This window comes from Benincasa hispida, chromosome 1, assembly GCF_009727055.1.
Source record: "Benincasa hispida cultivar B227 chromosome 1, ASM972705v1, whole genome shotgun sequence".
NCBI lineage: Eukaryota > Viridiplantae > Streptophyta > Magnoliopsida > Cucurbitales > Cucurbitaceae > Benincasa > Benincasa hispida.
Window position 1 is genome coordinate 32070520 of NC_052349.1, and position 12682 is coordinate 32083201.

Sequence of the window (12682 nt, forward strand, 5' to 3'; positions counted from 1 at the left end):
GCGGTCATGTAGATCGGGCGTTCAAGGCTGTTATTGTTCAAGCGTTGCACAACGAAGTGTGGAGACGCTTCTGCCATTGTGCGTAGAGTTTGATCTCTTTATGCATTTGTATTATTCATGTTGTAATTTTTGCATTTGAATTATATAACCGTTTGTTTTGAAGTCGACTGTAAATATATGTTCATTCATGATTGTAATTTGGAATAGTCTTGTTCCGCTGCTCATGGAAATCTCAGATCCGATTTCCTTCACGAAGATGAAACCATAGCTGAGTTTTATGTGAGATTTCTTGAACTTGCAAAGGAATCCTTTGCTCTTGGAGAGAAAATCTCAAAGGTGAAACTTGTGAGAAAGATCCTTAGATCTCTTCCCAACATGAAAGTGACTGCAATTGAAGAAGCTCATGATATTTCTTCTATGAGAGTTGATGATCTCTTTGGTTCTCTTCTCACATTTAAAATGTCTCTAGAGGACAAGCCTGATAAAAAGAGACGTAGCATTGCCTTGCAATCTATTAGAAGATAAAGAACAAGATCGAGTTGAAGAATCAGATGAAATCTTGGTGACGCAATTTCTCTCCTGTCCAAACAATTAACTCATGTGTTAAGAAAATTTGACAGAAGGCCAAGCTCTTTCCCTCCTCGAATTACCAAGTCAAAAGGTCATCCAGGGTTTCGTTCTTAGAAAAGCTTAGAGGATAAAGAAGGATGTTGATAAAGTTGGATTATTTGCTAAAGAGAAATCTGTAAGATACAGAGAGTGTGAAGGTTTTGGCCGCTTCTAAGCCGAATGTCTGACCTTCTTGAAATGACAGAACAAAGGTTATATATTGACTTTGTCTAATGAGGATTCTAATGAGGATTGCGAATTTAATGGAGATGTCAAAACTTATTCAGTTGCATTTCCTCTGATAGCTTAGAAGAAAAACTACAGGAATATGATTCTCCAATTTTTGGTGATGAAAAAGAAGTCCCTGATTCATCTTTTGCCTTAGCCTATCGTGATCTTTATAAGCGATGGCATGAAGACAATAAGGTGTTGAAAGTTCAAAAGCCTAGAAGTGAATCATTGATTGCTGACAATGTTAGACTCATGTCAGTTATTTTTTATGTAAAAAGCGAATTAAATGAAGTTAGGACTAACAAAGAGGTTATATGTAAATCAGTTAGAATGCTAAATTTTAGGACTGATAACTTAGAACAAATTCTCTCTGTTAATCAAAGCTCAAGAGACGTTCGTGGTATTGGTTTTTCCAACTTTAAGAAGTCTTATGGTCAAGAGTGAGATGATAAAGGAAAGTAGAAAATTATTTTTGTGAAAGAAAAAGAACCATGGAAGAATGTTCAACTAACCTGTGCAACTCACAAGCCATATCACAGGAATAATCAGCAGGTTAGAAGACCATGGATTTGTCATTACTATGTTAAAAAAGATCATACTAGACCTCGTTGCTACAGACTGGCTGGGTATCCAAAACAGAACTTTGAGTCAAGATTTGATGCTCATGGCTTGGGTATGAATAGTGGCTTTTGTAGAGCCAAACAAGTCTGGAGAGTGAAAAACAATTCAAACTACAACAATGTGGTCTTGACTTCCCTTAGATCCTATACCAAAGGGGGTTGGTTCTTTGATAGTGACTACTCCAGACACATGATTGGAGAAAAAGTATATATCTCTAATATTCAAGCCATTAGCTCAGGGCAAGTCACTTTTGAAGATGGGGCTCAAGGAAGAATTATTGGCAAAGGGAAATTAAAATACTTGGGCTTCTAGCTCTTAATGATGTTAAGCTGGTTGACAATCTCACCACTAATCCTATCAGTACTAGTCAACTTTGTGACTAAGGTCTGAATGTATGATTTACCAAAGATAGATATCTTATCACAAAAAATGTTAAGACTCTTATCATGATAGGTAAATGTTCATATGATAATTGTTATCTCTGGTCTCTCCTAAATACTAAATCCCCTTGTTTTATATCAAAATGTGATGAAATTTTCATATGGCACAAACGCCTTGGGCATGTGAGCATTCAGTTTATTCAGAAAACTACCTCTAAGGATGCTATGATTGGACTTTTTAGTCTGAAAGGAAATAAAAAGATGACTTGTAGAGACTTTCAAGCAAGGAAGTAAGTTAAAATGTCTCACAAGTGAGTTCCCATGGTTGTTACAGACGGTGTGCTTGAACTTCTCCATCTGGATCTAGTGGGTCCCATGCAGGTGGAAAGCCTTGGAGGAAAACGATATGTTTTGGTTTGTGTGAATGACTTTTCTCATTACACTTGGGTTCGGTTCATTAAGGAAAAATCAGATATCTTTGCTGTGTTCAAGGCTTTGTGCCTTCAAATTCAGAGAGAGAAAGATATCAATGTAGTTTAAATTCGGAGTGATCATGGTTGTGAGTTTGAAAATACTAAATTCATTGATTTCTATGTAGTAGAAGGAATTCATCATGAGTTCTCTACACCCATCACCCTTCAGCAAATGAGGTAGTTGGGAGAAAGAATCACACTCTACAGGAAATGGCCCGTGATATACTTCATGCACATAGTTTTCCTCATCATTTTTTAGGTTGAAGCCCTTAGTACTGCTTGTCACATTCACAATAGGATTGCCTTTCATCTTGGCACAAACTGCATAAATTATGAAATTTGGAGGGGAAAGAATCCTAGCATCAAATATTTCCATATATTTGGCAAAGTGTGCTATATTCTAAATGATAGATAATAGAGGAAAAGTGGGATTCTAAACATGATGAAGGGATGTTTCTTGGATACTCTGCAAATAGTCATGCCTTTAGAGTCTACAAAAAACACACTAAATGTGTTAGGAATCCATCAATGTTGTTATTGACGACTCAAATGGAGATGATACTCTGTCTCATTCCGAGTCGATGTGACTGATAATGCTAAAAGAGATAATCATAAATCTGAGAAAAATGTTTCACCTAATGTCAGTTATATTTCTCCTGACATACCTGAGAAGGTGGTGAATTAGGATACTTCCTTAGAAAGTGAAGATGATCAAGTGTGTGCAAAGCAACCATCCAGCAGAATCTTGAAGAATCATCTCTCAAGTAATATCATTGGAAATTTAGAAAATAGAATGACCACCAGGAAGAAAGAAAAAGTGGACTATTTCCAAATGATTGGGAATGTGTATTTCACCTCCCCTATGGAACCTAAAAGTGTTGTTGGTGCCTTAAAAGATGAATGTTGGGTGAATTCGATGCAAAAAGAATTAAGCCTGTTTGAAGAAGTAAGGTGTGGGAGCGGGCCCTTCGACCTGTATCTGCTAATATGGTTGAAACTAAATGGATCTTAAAGAACAAGACTAATGCTGATAACATAGTCATTGGAAACAAAGCTTGGCTTGTAGCTCAAGATTACTCTCAAATTAAGGGTATTGACCTTGATGAAACCTTCCCTTCTGTGGCCCGGCTAGAAGCCATAAAACTGTTACTAGGAATAGCCTGCCTCTTGAAATTCAAGCTCTATAGATGGATGTGAAAAGTGCCTTCCTGAACGGGTACCTAGACGAAGGGAAGTATGTGGATCAGCCTAAGGGATTTATTGATCCTCTCCAACCTGATTATGTGTTTAGACTAAAAAAGGCTTTATATGGTTTAAAACAGGCACCTCAGGCTTGGTATGATAGGTTTGCAACATTTCTTGTCAACAATGGTTACGTAAGAGGTGGGGTTGACAAAACCTTGTTCGTAAAAAACCAAATGAAAATATGGTGATTGCTCAAGTGTACGTAGTGTTGAGTTGTATGTCTAATAACGAGCAGAAATGCACGTTATTACAGCGCAAAGTTATAAAACAATACAGGATTGCAATAGTAAAAATATACAATATCGTGTCCAAAAGCATTAGGTTCACAACATTGCGATCGCATGCTTCCATCGCATTAAAATAGCTAACTTATGTACTTTATGCAGGAAAATGCGTTGACGCAAGGTGGAAATGCGGTCCAAAGAAACTAACGTCCGAGCGCATTAAGAGATTGCGACCGCAAGGCTATGCGATCGTCTGTACTCACGAAAATCTGCTCAAGAAAGTGGCTGCATAGAGCCGGCGCATCAAGGTGGGCGCATCTGGGTGAAAGCATAATAAATCACGATGGGACAGAAAGTTGATGACGGTCGATTCTGAATTAAGTTGACAAGCCGTTAACGACCTATTGTAGCAAGTACACTCAACTTTTCGGTGACAAATATTCGATGCATCAGACAGAGAATTAATGTCATCCCATCAGTGTAATCATATGAGAGAAAAAACTCTTCACCCTGAAGCTCTATAAATACTGAAGGCCATCTTCATTGAAGGAGTTCGTTTAGTGCGCTCAGTTACAGAATTCACCATATAGATAAAAGTTAGCCTTGTTCATAGTTTTTCTTTTACTTAGAAGGCGGAAGCGAGTGAAGGGAGATTACACCGAGAGATCGTCCCGGTGAACTCGGAAGAGTATTGGGAAATTTCAAAATCAGAGAGAGGGTCAACTCTTGCGGAAGCAAGAACATCTTTTGGGCATAATAGAGATAAAACAGTGTAAAAACCTTGGGAAGCAAGACATTGCTACCAGGCTCTCTACCCTTATTTTTCATTGTCATTTTGTACTTTGAACCTTTTTATAAAAATGGAAATTGCATCTTTATATTTGTCTACTTTCTGTACATTACGCATGAGTAGCTAAATCTGTCGAATGGGTTGAGAAGCACTTAGCTAGCATAACCTGAGATCTTCATTCTATACGATTATCTTGTATTATGTATGTGTCATTGTCCATTAGAGAAACTCAAGAGGGTAGTCTAAGGATAGAATCTAGGCTTGGAAAAATTAGATTAGAATCTAGGCTCGGGAAAGTCAGATTAGAACTGCAAAATCAAGAGATAGAAGGTTAGGAATAAGTTCTATTTGCTATTAACACATCACATGCACCCTAGAGATAGGATATGAATGTATGCGGTCGTCTTATCCTTGTGTGCATCTTTCGTCATCGCATAGGCAAGAAGTAGAGACTTAGGAATAAGCTTTATAGATATTATCGCATTCATCGCATGCGTCCTAAAATTAGGAGCCATTGCATTTTCATTGGAAAATGAACTGTTGTCGCATGAGTGTAGCATGATCGCATAGTTTAAATGCATTCTCAGGAAACGCTAGACAAAGACCTTTTCAACCCATTCCTCCGCATACTTAGTGTATCTGTCGCATAATTACTCTTTCCTTAAATTTGCCGCATACATTTTATACCTTAAACAACAAACCTACCAACACTTTGATTTATTTGTTTCCGCAAAGTGATCTAAAATTACCATTGCATACTGTTTTCCATAGTCCCTGTGTTCGACCCTGGGCTTACCAGGCAACTCAGTAGGATTTATACTGAGAAAACTTGCATGCACATCGCATTCTACACCATTATTTCATCGTATTAAATAACGCATCAAGTTTTTGGCGCCGTTTTCGGGGACTTCGGCAATACATTGTGCTAACAGTAATTTTTTTTTATTTTCTTTGCAGCTTTCAATCTCTAGCGAATTATGACCCCGAGATTGAAAGAACGTTCCGACGAAGATTGAGAAACAACCGCCAACAAAAACAAGACAGAACTTTGAGAATGGCGGAACAACCGGAAGAGAGGCCAGCAAATGCAAATAATATAATGGCCAACCCCATCCTTCTGACAAATGACCGCAATAGACCCATTCGGGACTATGCGTCGCCCAACCTATATGATTTCTCCCCAAGAATCATGAGGCCAACTCCGAACGGATCGAGGTTCGAAATGAAATCGGTGATGCTGCAGATGATCCAAACTGCCGAATAGTTTGGTGATAGGTGTGGCGATGATCCGCACGCCCACCTTCGAAGTTTCATTGAGATCTGCAACACGTTTGTGTTCCCTAACATCTTCGTTGAGGAGGTTCGACTTACATTGTTTCCATTTTCGTTGTGTGACCAGGCACGAAAATGGGTTTATTCTCTCGAACCAGGGGAGATTACATCATGGGAGCAAGTAGTTGAGAAGTTTATAAAGAAGTACTTCCCTCCGACGGAGAACGCTAGAAGAAGGAAATTGATCACCAATTTTGAACAGGATAATGACAAATCGCTTAGCGACGCTTGGGCAAGGTTTAAGAGGCTAGTAAGAGATTGCCTGCATAACGGCTTACTAGACTGCTTATAGATGGAGATTTTCTACCATGGATTAAACCCTGCATCGCAAACGGCTACCAATGCGGTAGCAGCTGGAGGTCTGTTGGATAAAACTTATGATGAGGCCAAGAATATCCTTGATTGCATTTCTAAGAATCATGAAGACTGAAGAGAAAGCGATCAAAGATTGAGAATCAAGGACAGTGATGTGAATAATGAGGCCATCGCATCCCTTTAGAGTCAAATGACTGCGATGATGAACTTGATAAAGGGGATCAAAATCAATAGCCCATCAATGCATAATGGACAAGTCAACGTAATCAACCAGACGACCACAAGTTGTGCTACTTGTGGTGAAGGCCATCCAATGGAGGAATGCCTGAGAAACCCACAGTCAATCTATTTTATGAAGAATAATCTGTTTTCTAACACGTACAACCCTGGGTGGAGAAATAACTCTAACTTCGAGTGGAAAAATCAACAGCAAAATTTTCAATCAGTGGCGCAAAAAGAAGGGCCACCCAAATTTTTCCTACGAACCAACAGTCAAACGAACAATCAAGCTAACACTTCGTTGGCGCCGTAATCTTCCTCTTTGGAGAGTTTGTTGAAGCAATATATTGAAAAAAATGAAACAGTGCTTCAAAATCAAGCGACATCCATCCACAACCTGGAAATTTAGATAGGCCAGATCACGGGCGAACTAAAAAATAGACTGCAAGGGGCACTGTCAAGTTCAAAAGAACTCCCACGCAACCCAGGGGGTACGGGGAAAGAGCAATGTCAAGTTGTGAGATTGCGGAGTGGAAAGACTGTGGCGGGGGAAAAAAGGAGCCTAGCCGGACTGATCCAATTACGCGGGAACCAGAGATTGTGTTGACTTGAGGAGAAACAGAAGAAAAGAAGGTGATGGAACCAGAGATTACGTCGACCTCGGAGCCGAAAGAACAGGGAACTGTAAGAATACAGCTGTCACCATTCCCTCAGAGACTTAAAAAGAAGAAAAATGATGAGGTATAGTATCAACGTTTAATGGATATGCTAAAACAGTTGCATATTAACATTCCATTCACTAAAGCGATTGAATAGATGCCCGCATATGCGAAGTTTCTAAAGGATATGGTGACAAAGAAGAGAAGCACTGGTAAGTTCGCAATGGTGGATTTGACACAAAGTGCAAAATCTATAATCCACCGAAAATGCGCGACCCTAGAAGTTTCACTATACCTTGCTCTATTGGATGGTTATAAATCGGTCAAGCGCTATGCGATCTCGGGGCCAGCATCAACTTGATGCCCCTGTCAATTTTCAAGCAGCTGAATGTGGGGTAGCTTGCGCCCACGACGGTGATTCTCCAATTAGTGGATAGATCTCTTGTACATCCAGAGGGGAAGGTGAAGGATGTTCTAGTTACGATCGATAAATTCATATTGCCAATAGATTTCATCATCCTGAACTACGAAGTAGACAAGGATGTGCCAATCATCCTGGGGCAACCATTTTTATCCATCGATCGCACTCAGATTGATGTGTATAAAGGAGAGTTCACACTGAACGTGAATGGATAAAAGCTCAGGTTTGACATTATCCGAGCCACGAAATATTTTGATGAAGAGAACCTCAATGAATCCGATGATGAACCAAGTTTGAATGAAGAAGAAAAATTTGAAGATGAGGATGCGATCGCATCTATTGCAGCATGCAATGCGATTACAGAAAAAACAACTAACGATGATGAGATGATCGCATCCAAAGAAGACGAGCTGGCAGCAAGCGAAGAAAGAAAAACAACAAAACTATCTTTGGATCACTCACCAACAATAGAGCTGAAGACCCTTCCTATCCACCTGAAGTATACATTTCTGGGGCAGAATGAAAAGCTACCTGTCATCATTTCCTCTGCACTTAATGAAGACCAAGAAAATGCGCTGCTGAGCATTCTAAGAAAGTATGTAAAAACAATTGGTTGAACGCTAGCAAACATTAGAGGGATCAGCCCCGCATATTGCATGCATAGGATTCGTCTCGAAGAGAATCACAAAGGATCGATTGAACATCAGCTCAGACTCAGCCCTGTGATGAAGAAGGTCGTAAAGAAGGAGATAATCAAGTGGTTGACGTAGGAATCATCTATCCAATAGTCGACAGCACATGGGTCAGCCCCGTGCAATGCGTTCGAAGAAAAAAGGGATGACGGTAGTCTCTAATGCAAATAAAAAATTGATACCAATGAGGACCGTCACCGGATGGCGGATTTGCATGGACTACTACAAGTTAAATGCGGCAACAAAGAAGGATCATTTCCCTTTGCCTTTTATCGACCAAATGCTAGATTGCCTAGCTAGAAATGATTTTTACTGCTTCTTGGATGGATATGCCTGCTATAACCAGATCATGATTGCTCCTGAAGATTAAGAAAAAACCACATTCACCTACCCGTATGGAACATTTGCATTTCGATGCATGTTGTTCGCCCTTTGCAATGCGATGATCACTTTCCAAAGGTGTATGATGGCCATCTTTTCTGAATATCTCGAAGACTCTGTAGAAATTTTCATGGACGACTTCTCTGTGTATGGGAAAACATATGAAGTTTGTCTCAACAACCTGGAGAAGATATTGAAAATATGTGAAGAGACGAACCTCGTGCTTAATTGGGAGAAATGCCACTTCATGGTAAAGGAAGGCATTGTGCATGGGCACAAGGTCTCCAAGGATGGGTTGGAGGTAGACAAGGCAAAAATTGAGGCGATTGAAAAGCTCTCACCACCAACGAATGTAAAGGCTATCAGGAGCTTCTTGGGACATACTGGATTTTATAGATGTTTTGTCAAAGACTTTTCAAAGATTGTACGACCACTGAGTGCATTGTTAGAGGCAGATAGAAAGTTTGACTTTGACGACCAATGCCTAAACGCATTCATGATTTTGAAGAACGCACTAACAGCCGCACCTGTATTGATCGCACTAGACTAGACACAACCCTTTGAATTAATGTGCGATGCAAGCGATTATGTGATGGGAGCAGTGCTGGCTCAGAAGAAGAAAATAATGCTACAACCCATCACATATGCGAGTAAAACCTTGAATCCTGCTCAAACAAACTACACCACCACAAAAAAAACTGCTTGCATGATATTTGTATTGGAAAACTTCAGAGCTTATTTGCTGGGAACTAAAGTACTCATTCACACTGACCACTCGACAATAAAATATATGATGACAAAGAAAGATGCGAAGCCAAGATTGATTAGATGTGTTCTTTTCCTCCAGGAATTCGATATGGAAAACATTGATCGCAAGTGGACAGAGAACCAGGTTGCGGACCATTTGTCCAGATTAGAAAATCCAGAAGTTAACCGCAACCAGTCAGAGGTGAGCGCAATATTCCCAGATGAACAACTATTTAAGATTGAAGAATTACCATGGTACGCGGACGTGGTAAATTTTCTGGTTTGCGAACAATTTCTCGAAGATTATACAGACCACCAAAAGAGGCGGCTCAGGCATGAATGCAGATCATATTATTGGAATGAGCCAAATCTGTATAAGAGGGGGTCAGACCAGATTTTGCGTCTGTGCGTACCAGATGCTGCTCACCAACGCATATTATCACAATGTCATAACTCACCATATGAAGGGCACTTTAGAGGCCAACGCACAGTAGCGAAAGTATTACAAAGTGGGTATTATTGGCCAACACTATTCAAGGATACAAGAGACTACACGATGAAGTGTGACCAGTGCCAACACACGGGTAATATTTCATGGAAGCATGCGATGCTCATGAACATCGTTTTAGAACTGGAATTGTTCGACGTCTGGGGCATTGACTTCATGGGACCATTTCCACCATCGAATGGTCACAAATATATTCTGTTAGCTGTCAACTACATTTCCAAATAGGTAGAAGCGGTAGCATGCACCGCAAACGATGCGGCGGTAGTCTCCATGTTCCTGAAGAAAAATATTTTCACTCGTTTTGGCACTCTACGTGCCATAATAAGTGATGAAGGCTCCCACTTTTTCAATCACATAGTCAACAACTTGTTGCTCAAATATAATATCCTCCATAAGTGGCCACCGCATACCATCCGCAGATAAATGGTCAAGTTGAAGTGTCCAACCGAGAAATCAAGCTGATATTAGAGAAGGTGGTAAAGCCTTCACGAAAAGATTGGGCAACAAAGTTGGACGTTGCACTGTGGGCATATAGGACCGCCTATAAGACACCTATAGGCATGTCTCCATATACGTTGGTGTTTGGTAAGACATGTCATTTACCACTTGAGCTAGGGCACAAAGCACTGTGGGCGGTGAAAAAGCTTAACTTTGACTTAAAGGCAGCAGGGGAAGCAAGGAAACTCTAGTTGGTTGAGCTGGATGAATGGAAAATGCAAGCTTATGAGAATGCCAAAATTTACAAAGAACGAGCAAAACGTTGGCATGACAAATAGCTATGGGGGAAGAATCTCCACGTCGAACANCAAGCTTATGAGAATGCCAAAATTTACAAAGAACGAGCAAAACGTTGGCATGACAAATAGCTATGGGGGAAGAATCTCCACGTCGAACAAAAAGTCCTACTTTTCAATTCGCGGCTATGGCTCTTTCCCGACAAATTAAATTCAGGATGGTCCGGACCCTTTATAATCAAAGAAGTATTCCCGCATGGCGCGATCGAACTGATTAATGAGGAAGGGACCTACACGTTCAAGGTTAACGGGCAAAGAGTCAAGATATATTGCAGAGGTGATTTTCATCGAGAAAAGACCTCTGTAGACCTGAGAAATCCAGACTGAAGAAAAATCGAGTGGTCTCTGTGCTGGCATGCGACGGAAAATCATCAGGGGCGCAAGTCTTTTGGAATATCCTTTTCTTACCAATGATTAATAAACTCTCACTACTCTTCTTTCTTTTAACTTTTATCGTATATATATCTTTGAAAAAATGGAAATTGCATAAAAAAAATTGTTAACTTTGTTCTTTTTTCATTATTTGACCCTTTCAATGTTTTCTTTGCAACGATCGTGGTGAACGATTGCAGAGGAGCTACACGTTAGATGCAACTACTTTATTCCGCTACCGCAATCAAAGAAAATAGTTCACCGCAAGGAAGGATGCGATCACAAATAATGCGGGCGACAGAGCAAATTTGGGGATTGCATCTCTCCTTGACTTTGTCTATTCCAAATTTTACACTATCGCATTGCATTTTCACTCTAAAAATTTTATCATCGCATCCTCTTTAGTCGGCGCCGCATTATTTCTCCTTGCCAATTATGATTTCATTGATGAAACGTGCTTCTATTTTTTTGTATATACTAGAGTCAACTTAAATTTAGGACAATCAACTCATGAAATATTTCTAGAAGTTAGTGGTCTGCTAGCTTTCTTTCAAACTGACTTTTTACAAAACTTCCTAAGAGCATCACATGACTTCTTTCAATCTTTTAGCAATGGGGACATTGGTCCGTTTTAAATTTGGGGGTGTGGTATTCATTTTAACCTTGCTATTTTTAGGTTCAAAAAAAAAAAAATCATAACATTGCAATAAGATCCTACTTGTAGTTGGATGTTCACATGACACACATGGGAGCAAGCCAAAACGAAGGTAGGAATCGTGATCAATGCATAAATAAAATGATCGCAACTCCGCTACCAAACGGGCATGAGTTTAGACTGAGAAAGAGCGCCTTGCTCGTAGTTGGATGTTCGCATGACACACGTGGGAACAAGGAAAAATAAAGGCTAGGCACTTGGATCAGCGCAAGGTTCAGAAAAAAATAATAATGTCAAGAAATATGCAAGGATAAAAATCATTTGAGAATACCCAGTGAAATTTTTTTTCTGATATAAATCATGTGATGCCTTGGAAGCTAGTAAAAACTTCTTGAAGCTTAAACTTGCGGTCCCTAACTTTTAGAAATATTTTAAGAGGCCTGGATAAAAATTAAGGAGATTTTGGTACATAGGATTTGAATAAGGCATCCTTGAAAAATCTAGGAAAGAGAAAGCGGGTGACTTTCTAAAGAAAATCTTTAGTTTATGTTTGAGGACAAGCATTGTTTAAATTTGGGGTGGAAAAACTTGATGCGTTATTTAATGCGATGAAATAATGGTGTAGAATGCGATGGTGGCATATGTGTTGTGCATGCAAGTTTTCTCAGTAAGACCCAAGTATAAATCCTATTGAGTTGACTGGTAAGCCCAGGGTCGAACACAGGGACGAAAGAAAACAGTATGTGATGGTAATTTTAGATCACTTTGCGGTAACAAATAAATCAAAGTGTTGGTAGGTTTGTCGTTTAAGGTATAAAATGTATGCGGCGAATTTGAGAGAAGAGTAATTATGAGATAGATACACTGAGTATGCGGAGGAATGGGTTGAGAAGGTCTTTAGCTAGCGTTTCCTGAGAATGCGTTCAAGCTATGCGATCATGCTACACTCATGCGACAGCAGTTTATTTTCCAATGCAAATGCGATGGCTCCTAATTTTAGGACACATGCGATGA